We start from the raw sequence: 17,111 nt of genomic DNA on the forward strand, positions 1-17,111 counted from the left end.
AACAGGGATGTGGAGTTGCCAGTAAAATGCTTTTATTGTGGCAGAAGGGGCTCATGGCCAGCAATATGTCAGTGGTTTGTGACCACAGATGCCACATGGGTGGTACAGACAAGCTCTGACTACTCTCAAGAATTTGTCCAAGTAGCTCTTTAGAAATTCCACCTGGCGAGACTTAAACCATACCTTTTCAGGACATTGTCACTGACTTCCTCAAACATCTGAAAATAGCTGGTTTGTGTATGTTCATGCACCGTGGAGGATAGAGTTTAGATTTTTTTGACTAAGGTTATCCTTTTGACACAGAGCCAGATTGTAAGGGAGTCAGGTCTATGCTGGGGAGGGCTGTTTGATTGACTTAGTGGGTGGCATTCTCATAGTCGAATAACAATTTCTTTGTTTTGCTCATTTTTGTACCTTTATTCTTAAGAAAAAGACCTACTTGATTTATATATGAGCAGGCTGATCTCCAGTTTGTGAAAGCTGTGTTTTCACCTTGAACACTACTGCTTCTTTCCCTAACCTTTACCAACACCCCTCAAAAAATCAAACCACTCTTCCACCCCAGCAATATAAGGGCAGGTCAACAATGGCTTCATTCATTTCAGAAAATCCTTACCTGGTGGAGAAAATGAAAAGGATCAGTGAAAAAATCATTCCCATTCACCTATTTTCTGTCACAGATTCTTCTGGCAGCTGCTGCATAAGAAACAGTGAGAACCAGTAATAAGTCATCTCTTTAGCAAGAAGGAGCTATAATTTTGACTTTTTATATATCTGAATGTTTTTTCTTTATTGCTGTTACTACTTCATGTTCAAATTTCGACTTCACTGCACTTAAATCACAGCTTTAGGACAAAAGAAGGATAATATTTATTAACAACAGTAAGAAAATCTACTGTGTCTCGATCTACGAAAATATACCAAGTCATCAGCTGATATTAAGAAAAAATGTGTATTTATCATGAAATATGATTATTGAAAGATAGTAAAGAGGAAGTTCTGTTTTCTCACCATTAAATAATCACTTACTGGATTTTAATTAATCTGTTTCAGTAAGATACACAAAAATAAACAGAAAATCAGAAACAAATACAAAACTGAACAATGCTGTTGTGAAAATCTAGTGTAATCATCTAGTCATCATAATGTCTAATCTGGTAAAATTAACTTCAGCTTTTAAGAAAATGTGGGGATATACTGAACAGGAACAAAAGGACAAAAGCATGAATTGGATAATTGTCTGAGAAATTCTTTTTCAGTCATGAACATTTTTCATACATATGACATTGAATAACTCCACTTCGATTCTCAAACAGTATACAAGTTCCACAAACAACATTGTTGTTCTTTTTTTTTTTTTTTTAATTAATTAATTTATTTATCTTTCCATTTCCAGAAGAACAAGAACTTGTTTAGCTGCATGTGGACTGAGAAATTGAGTAGATTAAAGGTAGGAAATCCTGGAATGTTGAATTCTCTTTGTAACTTTCCCCTAAAAGGGGAAATTCCTAAAAGGCATTTTACTTAAGTAACATTTGCCTTTTTACTGTTTATTTTGTATATTCTCTTTTTCCTTTTATCCTTCCTCTTGCAATTATGAACTGGCATTCTGATAAACTCTTATATGTTAATTGCCATTGAGTATCACAAGAAATACAAAGATACTTTTTACTGGAGTTCCTTATTTAAGTCTATGGACTCATCTTTTTGAATATTTGTTTTTTATATACATAACAGTTTTATTAATATACTTATTTTGGCTTTCTTTCTGTAAATGCAGTGTCTTTGTAAGGACATGGGATATTAAAATTTGGATATTGTTCACTTATGGAACCATTTAGTGCAAGTCTTCATGCTCTTTCCATTTACTGTTTGTTCCTTCATTTTGTCAGTGAACTTGGGCTCCCTGAGATGGAACAAATTTCTTTTCATTCAGTAGAAATACAAAAGTGTATTTCTTCTTTCTTTTTCTTTGCTGCCAACCTACTCGTGGAAAATAAAAGGGTCAGCTGCTGGGAACTTGATATTTTATTGCTCTCCCTTGACTTTACTGTGCTTAACTTTTGAGAAATTACTTCATTTTTTCTTTTAAACATGTATCTATAAAATCTCAGTTTCAAGTTGATGTCTAATTTGTGCATTCACAACAGTTTCCTTTGATACATCTATACTGCTTAGGCTTTTTTGCATATCAGAAAGATAAGAACTCTGTAAGAACCCAACTTATAAAGCTTCATTTGCAGAAACATGCTGAAGCCAGTGCTTAATGCAAAGCTATTAAATTCCAAATGTGTGCTTATGTGCTTTGGAGAGCGGGTGGAAGGATAAAGCATATGCTTCAAATGAGCACATATCTCAATATTTTTCAAAATTAGACACTAAACATCCGTTTTTATGTCTGTCAAAAATTGCACCTGAAGAAGACCTCAAAATATTGAAGTAATGTAGAGAGCAACAAAATAATCATTTCTGAATTTTGGGAAAGCAGATGACATTTGATTTGCAAGCACTGTAGACCATATACAGACCTTGTCTTACTGTGAGTTCACACTGTGTATGTTTTACTCAGTATGGTTAGGGAAACACAGTGGTTATAAAGTTGCAGTGACTTTCCCATCTATATACTCAGGAAAAATTCCACTTCATCTCCTGCAAAAGAGTGTTCTGAATATTTTTTATCAGATTGGAGCAGGAGAAACAGAAGTTGGCTTTTCTGGGTGGTTGCATCTGAGTAGATTAAGCGATTTTGTTAGAGATACTAAATCTTGTGTGCTAAATCTTGTGATGCCCTTTGAGAGGACTATAGTGTTTAAAGAGACAATGTTCTGGAGGAAATGTTAGGCTGAAGATCCAACCACTTGACTTTTTCTCCTCTAGGGATAAGCTGCCTTTCAGATGATGGGATCTTGATCTGTCCAAGCCCTGAGAAGCAAATACTTTGGTCTTTTCCCTGTAATGTTGCTGCTGCATTTTTACAAAGGTTGTAGTTCTGTTTTCAAAGATTTGGCTTGAGCTCCAGTTGCACAACACAAAGCAGTGCAGAGTAAATTGTGCCTCTGCACCACAATTAGGTTTTCTTTTTAAGACATTGGCAAGGGCTTCCCAGAAGCTGTTGTTCCCAGCAGCTCATGTGAATCCTGCATGCACCTCGTCCTCCTTAGTAGTGCAGTATAGAGATTTGCAGAATGCCTCCACCTTCCTCAAGTCTGATTATATCCTTCCAAGTGGGATTTGGCAGCACGAGGCTTCATGTAAGAAAAAAGATAAGGATCCTCTCTCCCTTGCTCATTTTCTTTGGAAGGATCTACAGAGAGTTTCTGTTCCTTATATAAATGTCCAATGTTCAGATTACTAAAGCAAAGCTGTCACACAGAAATGTCTCTGTTTCTTTACTCTAAGCTCACCATTCAGTTCTGAGTCATTTAGTTGCTCTTTTTCTCTGCTTTTCTTTCCTCTCTGAATCTTCTCATTGATAATTCCAGCTTCAGACCAGCAATCAGGACTGAAAATTCTATAACTATATGAACTCAGGTAAATCAGACTTGTCAGTATACTGCCGCATGTGATTTATTTAAGCGAACGTGGAAACAAGCAATGCCTGTAAGTAAGACCTTTAGACATTGACTACACCCAATCCCCCATTTTATGTCTAGCTTTGTAAATGTGTGTAAACACATATGCATATCTGAACTACCCTTCCTAGGATGTAAACATTAAACAGCAAAATACACAGCAGAGACAAAATTTTACTTTTGATCACTTACATCTAATGCCATTTGACATAAATTATTTCCTGTCGTGTTGTTCTGTGGTACATAAAAATAATCTCACACTTTTACTAGAGAACTATGATTACAGCAGAGCTATGATGCACACAATAAATTCACACTTTTCCTGTCTTGTAAATCACTGGAGTAGTAACATTTTTCAGATGAATAGTAGTGTGGTGACAGCAGTGGTAAACAAGAGGCAAGAATTCCTATTGACTTTCCACAGATCTTCAAAGTCCTGCAATATTACTCCTGTAAGAAAGGAGTAGAGATCATATTTTTCTGCCTAATAGGCTATTTAGTAAGAGGGTTTGATGAATGTTTTTTAAGGTTCTTTATGATATATAGAGTGAAGATACTGCTGAAATAAAACCTTTCACATGCACAGCACGAGGCAGTATTTCAATGTTGTTGGTCAAAATAAAACTGGAAAATAATTCATAGTCCTTAATTTCAAAATTGACAGGAAACTGGAGGAGAAAAGAAAAAAAAAAATAAAGAAACACACCCTCAAACATTTAGTTTGATGCCTGTGAAGTAAGTCACAGAACCTAATCCCACCAGATCTGATCCACACCTAATAACTTATGGCCGAACTGAATGAAGTCTATGAAAAATTCAGAATTGTGTTGATGCTTCTACATTCACACACAGCATGTTGTGTGGAAGACACCATGAAAGATAGGCACGTTCTGTTGTATGAAGGCAGTCCTGAATTCCTCTGTCAAGCTTCTGGCTGGTCATATACAAGCAACTTCTGACTGGAGAGCCATATAGCTGTTTGGCAATAGAAGCTTTCTGGGCACCTGCTAACATGACCTGCAGAGATGCTGGATTTAGTAGGTGAGGAACAGCACTGTGAGTAGTAACCCACTCCTACATCCCTTAGTGCTGATAAGTATTCAATAATGTGATAAATAAGTTCCTGTTTTCATCTGCATATGTCTGTGCAGTCTTTCCCTAATAGGGACCTGCTGACTGTGAATCTAATTCAAATACTTGTGAGCCTGCCCCATATGCTTTTTTTTGAGACCTGTGGGATTGGTACTCTTGTGGGGCACAAGCTCAGTGGGTGCCCACCTTAGGACTGACTGTAAAATGTTAGCTTTGAGCTTTAAACCCCACATTAACCAGAGCTCTCATATAGGTAAAGCTGCCTTGTTGGAGTGCTTTGCCACAGCTGTGCTAGAGGAGGGGATGAGAGTGAAACAGTGCTATGTGAAAATGAGAGCTGATGTGAGTTCAGCCACCAGTCTACAGGGCACAAAACCAACCAAGATTTTTCGGTTTACACCCTGCCAAAATGATCTGAAATTTTTAACAAACAGCAGAAAGCATGTCGTGGATACTGAGCAGTTCTGAAGTCTTCTTTCCAAAGCACAGCTATCTTAAAACCTCTCAGCAAGGCTGTTGTACAGTTTGTTTATGTTTTAGTAGGAACATAACATTATGATTTTCTCTAAATTATTTGGAAATGATTGAATCATTTTAATGAAATTTTCCAAAATAAGTCAGCCTGTGACAGATACCTTGTCTGGGAAAATTCAGTCCAAATAGTTAAAAGTTGGCAAAGTTTTATAAACAAGAGTGTCTTATAATGGTCGGCATTGGGCAGCTCAGCTGTAGTTGTCACTACCAGCTCTGCCTAGACTCCCTAAACTGTCAGAAGGTGTTTGTGCTTCAGAAAGTTGTTTCTACAGTCTATTTGAGTTGGCAGATGTTTGTTTTTTAGCTGCCAGTATTACATTTTGCTTCATAGAAGTGAGGTGCTGAAATTCCAGCTTAGTGTATGCCTGGCTTATAGCAATTTCAATTTATATCATGACTGTGACAAAGCAAGCGGGCTCACGTGTTTTAAGGGATATTTTCTCCTTAAGGATAGAGACTTCTGTGTGATCCAGGCTGAGGTCTGCAACTCCCACTGACCATGGATGGGTTAGATTTGGGCTGCCTTTGCTCCGATGCAGGCTGATGCAGCAGGTGTGCAGAATTAAGCACTCAACCAGCTGAGATGCTTGGCCTCAAGTATTCAGATGTGGTGTGGGTAGGCTGACTGCCCACACTGTATTGCAAGGAATAAGGTTGTCATTTTTAGCTATTGGAATATCACTCATCCTCCTTGTGCCAGTCACATAGCTATATTGCTTGTATGGCTTCTCTTCCTTTTCCCTCCCTGAAGCCTCCTCAACTCTACAAGGGTGGTAAAAGAGCTTTCCCACTCCACAGCTTAAATGCAGTTCAGAGGAACATTTCATGAGGTTACTGTGTAGGTCTTAATGAGCACAGAAGACCTTTTGTGCCTCTCCTAGGAATCAAGGGTGAATTAATTCACTGATGAACAGCTGAAAAACAGGCTTAATGGTAAGGCTGTCATATCCTGGGTAGGAGGTGGACAGAAAGCACATACATTTTCAAAATCCTCGAAGACAGACAACCTAAATTTCAGTTTTATAATTATATAAATGAACACATATTTTAGATGCATTTATATAGTATACAAGTAATTACAAAAATATTTGTTTTTTACATTTAAATATGTAGAATATATACTTCTAAATTTTGCTTATTTCTGACGCAGAGTAGTATGTTATCAAGAAAGACGATTCAGGTTGATGCTTCGGGGTATGAGAAACACAGAATTCTGAAAAATCAAAACATTCCATTTCCATGTTGGTTTTTTATTTTGTGTAATGAAAAAAAAAAAAAAAGCTGAACAGCAAGTCTAGAAATCAGTGGAAAAAGTTACCCCAAAATTTTTTATCTCAAAGAATCCCCAGATTTTCCTTTCCTATAGGATTCAAAAATCCTGAAAAGTTAGCAGAAAGCAAGCAAAATGAGTATCCTTTAATGGCACTATTCAGTTTTGCTAGACACATGTTCCAAAAAAATACTTGGTTTGAATATTCTCCTCTTGTATCTGTTTGTAACCATACTGAATTAATCCTGCCTTATATAGAAGGCAAGGGAGTTCAGTGTAAGTGCTGTTTCTCATACCTCTCAGAACATCTGTGGAAGATACACATCTCAGTGCTGCTGAATACAGAAATGAGATACAGTCTGTAACACATACAGAGCTGCCATGATACACACAGAGCAGCACATGTTCTCTTTCAAGTCAGATGTACCTGTGGCTGCACGGGTGAAATGTATTAGCTGAAAATATCAAGCAGCTGCTATGTCTGCTTGGCTTATTAATCAGCTGGAATCATTACTGAACTCATGAGCACTCCTTGTATGTGCTTCCTGGAAAACCTGGTCAGCTAATATGTTGCATGCCATAGGGAGTTTCCATATAGATATGCTGTTGGAGGTTATAGCAGTATAGATTAATGTGGACATTTCCTTTGGCATAGTATTGCTGCAAAGGTTTTAGAAAAAAAATTCCTTTTTTTTTTCTATCTCTAGGAATTGTAATACTGTATTCTTCTTTAACCTACTTAAAAGGCTGCAGTAGATAACACTGTCTTGATTGAAAATGGCTACAAAATTCTGAAAAAAGACATAGCTTTCTTCAGTTTGCCAAGCCTGCACATGTTAGGCTTTAAAGCCTGGATTCCCATATCAAGCCTTTCCTGGGAAAGTCTGAGCAAAGACAGCATAGTACAAGGAGAATAAATTATATTCTATTAGTTGCACTGTCACAGTTATAATGGTCTAAAGAAGTGTATGAGCAAGGAGAGCCTTTAGAAAAATATACTGTCCATTATATCTACATTGCTGTGAATGTTTCAACAGAGCTGTCTGAAATTTGAACATTATTATTGAACATTTTTAGCACTGTGTTTACCCTGATCATGTATTTTTATGCCATCTGTAAAATGACTTAGTTTGTTCTTTACAAGGAAGAAATAGGAAGAATTTCTCTTCTCTGAATCTAACACGGCACTCCTGATGTCCAAATCCTCTCAGTATTAGTGAAGTCTCAGTATAGAGTTGATACTGACAGCAAATACGAAGCTGAGTCCCGTTTGGTTGTTAAATGTTGCAGCAGACTATTGGAGGAGTGATAGTGTTAGCCTGGAGATCAATCAGTACTACCCGTAACACCTCTTTCATCTCTTTCACTCACAGATGTTTCCCTTGGCAGCATTACTTACAAAAGAACGAGTCAAAAACCAGTCAAGTGACCTGCAAACAATGTGGGCATGGCCTAACAGAACCTACCAGGTTCTGACCCTGCTCCTCTTTTTTCACTGCCTCCTCATTCAGCCCCTCTCAGTACAACTGTGAGTGTGGGACTTGTTCCCATTGCTGTAACCTGAGGATACCCAGGACCTTCCTCTCACGCCATTGAAGAGCCTGGTGCTGCTCCACGTGTGGGCTGCATGCACTGAGGGCTTTCCTGCTCAGCTGCTGGCACTGTAAGCCAAGCCCAGAATGTAGGCCCAGCACTCATAAATGTAGAAATTGGCACATAGGTCTCTGTCCAATTCTATTTTGAAAACCTCTGAGAACAGCAGTGTCTGAAGAGGGTACAACAGGTGTTTCTGAAGCTCAGAAGTATTTCAATTTAATTATACAGCCAGGGATGGCGAGGCTTGTAAAGTTCCTGTGTTTGCACCTTTGCTCTTACACTTGCTTAGAAATGCTGCAGCTGCAGAAAGCTTTAAGAAAATCTTTTCACCCTATAAAAACTGTAAATATCAAACCGTGTCAGGGTATCTAAAAGTTGGGGTTCTGGTCTAAGGGTTAGTTTAAGTGACCTATTTAAAAGTGAAAGTAATAAACAACCTGGAGCCTCATTTTTGTATATCCTGTCAGGTCTTCAGGTGTACTGAAATGAGAGCCGAGTGCATAATTCAAAGGCTTCAGGGGGCTGTGGAGAGATTTTATGGGCTTTTCTCAAACATACAAATGGAAAAATTAGTTGACAGGGAAACAGCAACGTTTAAATAAATCTTCTGAGGGTTCCTACTGAAGGAAACACAGGCCGTTCTGTGTACATACATACATGTTGTACTTATCAGGGGTATATTTTGAGCATCAGAATCTCCACCTTAAACCATGACATGAAAAAAAAAGTCATTTGCAAAAAAGTCTCTGTAAGTCTTCCACCAAGCAACCTCAGCCCATTTGTGGAACTGCTGAGAGTTGAGAATTCATGAATAGAGAGCTGATGTCTCTAAGTTACAGACTCATAAGCATATGGATTAAAGTATTTCTATTAATAAAAAACAGAGCTATCCTGGTTATAAATGGTTGTTGCTTTTTTTTTTTTTTTTTTTTTTTTAGTATCTCCTTGTATGTACTCTCATGTAATGCGATTTTATGTACCTATTAATTATTGGGATTATTGGGATCTTTTGTGCATGAAAATAGAGTTGGTCTCTCAATTTTTGCTAAAGATACTTAAAAACAACACTTCAGCACTTTCTTGTGCAAGACTGACGCTATAGTATTAGAAGATTTCTTCATTCTTCCCTGATTAGCTGTAGATTTTTTACCTCCCTGGAGACTCTTCAGAAGTGGGAAAATGCTTCCTAAGAGCTCAGGCTATTTTTCAACAATTTACTGCATGTTTTTTTTCAGCACAAGTAAGAAGGAATTAAGTCATCAAAAAGACTTGACAGAAGAGATACTAGAAGTGTTGTATTTTTGTGAAAGTTCTGAGGCATCTGATTATGATTTTACATGAGACTGCAGCTCAGACACTACATTTACCTTCAAAATATACCTGAAGTGTTTCAGGAAAGAACCTAAAGATATGATGTTTCCATGTAAATTGTGGTTTAATTGTATTTGCAGGATACTCAGGTAAGTGATTTATAGTTACTGATTTACAAGAATGCTTGAATTTACAAGAATTACTTGAACTGAATGTCAAAAACCTGAGTGGAGGTTAAAGTTAGGTGATATTCATTCAGCTGTATTGAAAATGAATGTGCAATCAAGTTTATAGTTGTTTTGTTGAGTTTTTACATAGCAAGGATGATAGGTCTAACAGTTTTGCATATTTACCTTGTTACCATTTTCCTGGCAGATTGAACTTTAATAAACATATCAGCCATGACAATGCTAGACACTGGAATTATTGTTAATTAACCATTATTAATTAATAACTAATAACAAAAATACATTTTTATAGACTTCTTTTTCTTATGTTTTTTCTTAACTAACCAATCTGGAAAATCTATTTGTTAAAGAAATAGCAAATACAAACTATCAGAAGAGGGTACTATGTGTGGACATGTGCACGTGCATATTTACACGTGTTTGTGTCTTGAAAAGGGCTTCTTAGGAGACAAAAGTTTCCTAATATCTGTTTTTCCCACAATCTTTCTCCTCGTTAGTATGCCACATCAGCTGTCTCTCACAGGATGGTAGGGCTCTGAAGACTGCATACAAAGCACAGTTCTAATTTTTTTCTAAATAAGTTTCCCACTTTGATCACCTAGCCTAGATCCACATGTGTATCCAACCAAAATAACATCTTCTACAAGCATTAACTGTATGTCTTCTTCAGATTAACTGGATCAACTGTGGGGAGAGTGGAATCTTATGTCTAGGATTTTCGTTCTCCTCTTTCTGGTCTTTCTAGTTTGTGGGGAGAAAATGGATGGCACTAACTTCATCGGCAGCTCTCATTCTCTTGGCTTCGATTTTATTTTATCTGGCATGAAGTAATGAAGCCTGTGTGAGTTATTATGGTCTCATGTCTCAGTACACAATTAATTTTTTTTTCCCATCCCAAACTGCCAGGGCCCGACTGTCATCCAATCTTTACAAAAAGACTACTGTGTGAGGGGGTGTTTTCATTCTTTTTCTGATCATGAAGGCATTATAGTAGAAGTTTCTTATTTTAAGATTTCTCTTTCTGAGGGAAAGAATGAAAAAAATCTTCAATTAGTAAATTCTAAAGTCCTATTGTTCTGTATTGTTTTAGAGGGTCAATGTGTCACATAGTTATTTTCAATCTGTTAGCTAAATGTTGCCATCCAAAGGGACCTAGATCCATCTAAAGAGATTTAGACAGACTTAAGCAGTGGGCCCAGGAGAACCTCATGAGGTTGAACTAGTCCAAGTACAAGATCTTGTACCTGGGTCACGGCAGTCCCCACTGTCAGTACAAGCTGAGGGACCAAAGGATTGAGCACAGCCCTGACAAAAACGACTTTGGGGGTACTGGTGAATAGCAAGCTGGGCATGAGCCAGCAGTGTGCCCTTTCAGCCCCAAAAGCCACCTGTATTCTGGGCTGCACCAAAAGAAGCATGATCAGCAGGGTGAGGGAAGTTACCCCACCCCTTCTACTCTGCACTGGTGAGACCACACCTAGAGTACTGCATCTAGATGTGAAGTCTTCAGTGCTGGAGGGATATGGACCTGTTGGAGCTTGTCCAGAAGAGAGCCACAAAAATGATCTGAGAGATGGAATACCTCCCCTATAAGGATGGGCTAAGAGAGCCTGGAGAAGAGAAGGCTTCAGGTAGACCTGATAGTGACCTCTCACTGTCTAAAGGGGGCTATAAGAAGGAATAGGACAAACTGCTTAGTGGGCTCTGTTGTGATAGGACAAGGGAAAATTGTTTCAAACTAAAATGGGAAACTTAGGTTGTATATATGGAAAAGTTTTTTACAATAAGGGTAGTGAAGCACTGAAATTGATTGCCCAGAGATGAGGTGGATACCCCATCCCTGGAGACATCATTCAAGGTCAGGCTGGACAGCGCTCTAAGCAATCTGATCAAGCTGTCAGTGTCTCTGTTCAGTGAAGAGGACACGGACTAGATGACCTTCAAGGGCCACTTGCAGCTCAAGTGATTTTATGATTCTATGATTAATTGCTCATTTCCCAATCTGTGTTGAGTGTTCCCATTATTCTACCATCGGGGAAGTTCAGGGAATCTCTTGGAACCTTTCTATTAAATTTCAGGTTTTTATATTAATTAATACTTCTGAGCTCATTTTGAAGTTGCGCTATTTAAAAAAATCTGAGCTTTCGATATACTGATGATCAGCTTTTCAAAACAATCTGTAACCAGTTTACATCCAGATCTATTTTGTTAACAGAAGACAATATGTGGCCTTACTTTGAAAATTCTCAGCTGATACGTGTATTTGAATTCCCTATATGGTGCCAATGCTCTTGACTTAAGAAATAACTCTTACTAAAATAACATCTCATTTAGAGCGGGACTTTCAAAATTGAAGGTTCACAGATTAAAATCTCTTGAAAAATATGGAAAAAAATATATATCTTAGACAGACTTTGTCATATTTCCTTAATAATGCAGATTATACACTTGAACTGAGATCAGTTCTTGTATTTTTTATTCCTTTTATTTCTATGTTTTTAAATTTGCTGTGGAAACCAACACTGTGGTATTCACTACTTAGACTAATTCTCTATCTGATCTATCTCATAATTACATAAGAATGCCATGACATTCTTTGTTGTACACCTCCAGAGTTGGGGACTCCACCACCTCCCTGGGCATCCCCTTCCAGCACCTGGCCACTCTTTTGGAGGATAAATTTTTTCTAACATCCAACCTCAATCTCCCTTGTCACAATTTGAGGCCATTCCCTCTAATCCTATCACTAGTTATGCAGAAGAGGCTGACTCCCACCTTGCCATGATCTCCCTTCAGGCAGAGAGCAATAAGGACTCCACTGAGCCTTCTCTTCTCCAGACTGAACAATCCCCATTTTCTAGGCCATTCCTCATAAGACCTGTGGTCCAGACCCCTTACCAGCTTCAATTCCCTTCTCTGGATGCTATCCAGGGCCTCAATGTCTTTCTTGTAGTGAGGGGGCCCAAAACTGAGTGCAGGACTTGAGGTGCCCCCTTACCAGTATTCAGTAGAGGGGAATGATTTCTCTGGTCCTTCTGGCAACACTATTTCTGATACAAATGAGGATGCCATTGGCCTTCTTGGCTACCTAGACACACTGCTGGCTCATGTTTAGCCAAGCATTGACCAACTTTTCCAGGTCTATTTCCTCCTTCAAATCTTCAGCTACTCTGCCCCAAGCCTGTATCATTGCTGGTGGTTGTTGTGGCTGAAGTGCAGGACCCATCACTTTGTCTTGTTGAACTTCTACCATTGGCCTCAGCACACCTATCCAGCTTGTCCAGATCCTTCTGTAGGGTCTTCCTACTTCCAGATAAGCGTTTCCTCCCAGTTTGGTGTCATCTGAAAACTAACAGAGGATGCACTCAATCCCATAGTTTCATCTAGATTCTCCCAGACTATTACTTCTTTTTGTCAGAGCATGCTGGAACTGTGTTGAATTTTTACTTCCAATTCCAAGAAGTTTTAAGCATATGCACAATACATAGTGCACGAAAAAAAATCAGTTTGAGATACTGGTTTGCACTAGGACACAAAAAAGACTGAAAGAACCCCAAACTCCCAAGCTTAGGAAATTTGCCCAGTTTGAAAATACAAAGATTTTGTGACGGTTGTAATTAGCAGTCTGACTCATGCACCAGCCTCATCACGAGCAGCAGGTTAGACTGGTAGCCTCCATTCAAACCTGAACTCTTCTGTGATTCTGCAAGCCTCTAGAAATCCAGCTCCAGAAGACCAAGGACTGTAAAAGTCAATTGGGAAAGAAGGCCTTCTTATAGTCAGCAAAGGCTTGTAGCCTCAAGAATACAATACATTTAAAATGCAACCTTTTTTCTTTACTTCTACAACTGCTTAAGGAGCTTCCTGCCCTGAGCACTGTGTTTTATTACTCTAATTCTGAAAAAAAAAAAATCTGCTAAATGCAATTTAGTGTGCTTAGTTACACATTTCAGTAGGCAGTGAAACATCTGTACATCTCTAATCCTACTTGGTTATATCAGTGCTCCAGGTGACGGAGTAGAGCAGCTTGTTAAAACTGTTAAGTTATACAACTCCTACTCCTTTCAGCTTTTTTCCTTGGGTATTTTTATTTTTCAGAAACGCACAGTTAAGCAAATATTAGTACTGACCTTTTTGTGACTATATTTCTGTTTCTCGGTTTTATGAAATGTTACTAATAATTACTACTACTAAAAAATTACTAATAAAATAAATCAAGACATGAAACATGAAAGACTGGTTCCTATTAGAAACTTATAAAGAAATATAAAAAGAAGAATATTCTTAAACACTTAGCTTCCAGTGCTGCTAAATGGTAACAGTAGGATGTTGAACCATGAAAAATATATTGTCTGCCAGCTGTTAAGTATAATTGTTAGTGTTATTTTAAATGAATGAACAAGTTTAAATATTTACTTACTTGTGTTAAACAGGTCGTCCTTTGAGAAGTCTGTGAGAAACTCCGCAAAGATGCAATAATGTTTAAAACATAACAGATAAGTACATTTATAGAAACAACCATTATCAAAGGTGGCAGGGCTTTTTTGGCTTCCCCTGTTGAAAACAGGATGAATATATCACTTAGAGTATGAATGGGTCTTTGACAAAACACAAATATCTAGCAGCTTCATTGTTTCACGGCTGGCCTCCAAATGTCTGCAGTTCACAAGTGACCATATTTGATCATCACCTCAAGGTCAATATGAAAATCTTGCTTGTTTTGATCTGTGGAGTTTTAAGGACTTCCTGACATGTCGCAAATGCGACATAGATGTCATTCATGAAGATGATACTGTTACCTGCCTAGAGGTAGGACAGCTGCTCCAACAGCATAGTCTCTTTGTTATTTGGCTGATGTTAAGGAAAGGTCAGGCTGGATGCTGCAGAATGACATGTCAACTTGTAGCCTGGGATAGTGCTCACGGTGCTTCCTTTCATTCAATTTGAAATCAAACAGCTTGTAAACTTGCTGGTATTTTGTCTCTTGCTACCAGCTCTTTGTTATGATTGGTGAACAGTGATTTTACTAAGCATAATAGCTGTGTTAATTTGAAAACAGATGATGAATAAACATGGAAAAGTTACTTACATATGATCTAAACAGAGAGCTTGAGATTTTCTGTGCTCTTTCTATCTTGCTGACTGATACTGATGAGAAACACCCATTCTGAAAAGCAGGCAGTATGAGAAGGACTTTTCAGATTGACCATTCTGGGGTTTTTAGGTGTCACCTAGCAAGCTAGCAAGAGGCATAGTTTACCTTACGTGGATATAAAATCTGTAAAGGAAAGAAGTATTTATCATATAGTAGTAGTAGTGTTGATATCAGCTACTAAATTAGGTTTTTTTTCTGTCTTTCATCCTCCAGTGCTGGCTGTTGGATTTCCACCATCAAGTGACAGATTTCAAGGCAGTTTAAGGGATAAAGTAATTGATGCTACAGATTCTTTGCTGAGAAAACCTGCTGTCTCAATCTGTGCCTTCATGAAATATTTTTTGCTTTTCACAGAAACATTATCATGGTAGAAGAGAAAATTCCTATGCAGGAAGAACATCTTTGATACTTTAGGAACTTCATCATAGGAATCAAAACTACTGTGGCATCCAATCACCCTGAAACTGAACTTAAATTTGGAAATCAGATACAGCTTTTTAAGTGAGGGTAATTGACCATTAGAACAAATCTCCAGGGGCTGTTGTAAATTTGTCACTTAGCATCTTTAAATCAATGTCATCTGTCTTTCTAAACTACATGCTCCATTTTAACCATGAGCTATTTCACTGTTACACTGTAGAGGAAAATATTAACCTTCAGTGTGGAATGGACTAGCAGAAATATTCAGACTTTTGCTGCACAATAAGTAATTCAGACTTGAAATTTCTTCTATGTCACATGATTAAAGGAGTCTTTTCTACTACTGTTATTAATATCCTGTAGAAAGTATACATAGCCAACCTACTAAGAACAGAAAGGCACAAATTTCCATGGAAGCCCTCAGTCTGCCCTTTACACCCCTGCACAAGCTCACATGATGGCTTATGCATAATTTTGGTGCATGTGCTGGTTCTGCAGTACGTTGACTGCTGCAGGAGAAACATTCACTTCCCTTTGTGCTCATCATGTAAGTGGCTTTTTATTTTAAAGAGATATCTCCTAACAAGCAACACATTTTATATCATCTCCAGGCAGCAGAAGTTATTTCTGCTGTTCATTGTTCATTAGTTCAATGTCAGAATACATTATCTACACATTTTTCAGCTGTTGCCTTCTTCTGGGGGAAGGTGGAGTGATGCGACAGCCAGCTGAAACTTACATACAGAGTATTTCAGGTCAATAATTTGTATGAGAGATGAGAATGGCCATTTAGTAAGAAAGGCTGTAGCAGACCTAGGAGCCCTTAGAACAGTCCTTCTTTGCTTTGTCTGAAATGGAGAACATAGCTTTAGCACGTTAGTGTTATTTCATTTTAACCATCAAATCAAGTGATTTGAAACTTTTTTTTCTAGGGCATAGATATGTGTTTTCAGATTAGAGTGGGAAAGGAACCTGCTGACACTACATGTACTTACTTTTAAAAGTCAATGTTGGATCCATTTAGGCTCTTCCTAACATGCAAACTTTTGGTCCAATTTATCTTACAGCAGGCATTTTTCCAGAGATAACTGGCAGTAAGCGGAGATGTTAAAATCTAGCTCAGTGGCTAACAATTTTTATTAGTAAAAAGTGTGTTTTCTTACAAGGGAAAACCTCAAACCTTTTATACTTCTAGTTTTTCTGAAGTCTAATTTTTCATCTGAGAGTGAGCTGGAATATATTTAGTTATTTTCTGAAGAATACAGATAAAGTATTTCCAAGCACCTGATTTAAATTCATCAAGTTGTCTTTGAATGAAAAAACAGATTATATTTACAAATAGACAAAGAAAACCATAAAAATGTGGGACAAATACTCAATCTGAGGATAGGAAAAGATTTATTCTTGACACCATTTAGTTGTAGAAGGAGGGACAGCCCTTAACTGTGCATTTTTGTAAGGCATTTGTTATTCTTGCAATTAAACACTTACAATAAGCACTGTATATGTCTCCACTGGAATTTAATTCAATCCTCAACATTCGATGACACGTCAGACCTCATCAATTTTACACCTTTTTTCCTCCCGGAATGAGCTTTCATTTACCAATTTCAATCCAATTACTCTTGCTCTCCCATTTCATTAGGCCTTGTAAATGTGATCCCACAATACTGCTGTTAACGACTGCTAGCAAGACCTCATAAATATATTTTATAATTGATGGATGTTACATAACAAATGAATGTCTTAAAAATCATGCTGAAAGGCATTAGAGTACCAGTCCTGTTGGAGGAAGAAGTTAAAACCTCCCTCTCCACATCTGGAAATAAATTCAGTTCGACTGTTTTTGCTTGTTATTGAAACTTCTCTGTTTTCCTGTTTGCTCGATTCATTATTAAAGATGACAGCTGGCATTTCACTGAAACTTACATTCAATTACATACTCTGAACTCATGGAGAATAAAAAATTGTGC

This window comes from Cyrtonyx montezumae, unplaced genomic scaffold (genome assembly GCF_038088225.1).
Source record: "Cyrtonyx montezumae isolate F1298 unplaced genomic scaffold, pur_monq_1.0 scaffold_8, whole genome shotgun sequence".
NCBI classification, from domain to species: domain Eukaryota; kingdom Metazoa; phylum Chordata; class Aves; order Galliformes; family Odontophoridae; genus Cyrtonyx; species Cyrtonyx montezumae.